Genomic DNA, 1,191 nt, shown 5'->3' on the forward strand with positions numbered 1-1,191 from the left:
AAAAAAAAAAAAAAAAGAAAGAAAGAAAAAAAATCCACACTTTAGTGTGGAAAGATTGGTGCATGAGGAGTGGAAGGATTCTCACAGCAGATTCCTGGAGGAATTTATGGCAGAGTCTTTAGAGGCTGAGGAATAGTAACTGCTAGAGGTGAGAATAGCCTAGAAGCAGGCCATTCTGGACGGAGGGAAGAGCACAGTGCCAGAAAATTCCAGGCAGCTCTGTGTTAGTCTTGTATAATAAAGTGAGAATCAGAAAGCAGTGGATTTTTCCCCACAGGGCAGAGTGAGCTTTTTCTGCAAAGGGCCGGATTGTAAACACTTTAGGCTTAAGGAACCCTTGGATCTGAATTCAATGCTGCCTTCATAGTGCAAAGCAACCATGGCCAATATAAAAGTGAATGAGCATGGCTCAATAAAATTTTATTTACAGACATTGAAATTGGAATTATACATATTTGTACAAGTTATGGAATAGAATATATATATTTTTCTAACCACTTAAAAATGTAAAAAACATTTGTAATTCACGACCCATGCAAAACAGTGTTTGACCAAATTTGGCTCATTGGCTATAGTTTGCCTTTCCCTGCTATAGAGCAACCAAGGCGCCATTAAAGGATTTTAAACAAGAAGTTGGCATGATCTAGCCTGTGTTGTAGGAAGTTTGTTCTGGCAGCACTGAGGGGGGTAGCTTTGAAAGGGCAGGACAAGAGGAAAGCAGAACACACAGGCTGTCCAATCTTTCCACATGGAAAGGCAGGCAGTAAGAACACTCTGTAGTAAATCACTCAACACCAGAATATTCCAAAAGCATTCCTTCCCTCCCCATTACTGCCCACCGTTCTCTGACACTGTGCTTCTTCCTTTTATCTCATCATCCTCCCCATCGCAAACACACACTATCACTGCCAGCTGCCACCTCTTTAAAATTCTTTCAACAGAACAGAGAATAGACAGTGCTGCTGGGTGACCTCCAGCAGCAGGCTTCCTTGATTTCTGGGAAGACGGTGATGGCTTAGTGAGCACTAGGATGACCTGACCTTCCTCCAAGCCATCAATATGTGCCAGAGATGTAGTTACACTCTTTGGAACATTTATTTTCCAGTTGACAGAATAAGTGTTTTTTCAAATTTTCATTTGGCAGATCAAGTCATGTAGTCTCAAAAAAAACAAAATGTTTAGTTCCTTTTG

The sequence above is a fragment of the Cebus imitator genome, unplaced genomic scaffold (assembly GCF_001604975.1).
Source record: "Cebus imitator isolate Cc_AM_T3 unplaced genomic scaffold, Cebus_imitator-1.0 Scaffold233, whole genome shotgun sequence".
Lineage (NCBI taxonomy): Eukaryota > Metazoa > Chordata > Mammalia > Primates > Cebidae > Cebus > Cebus imitator.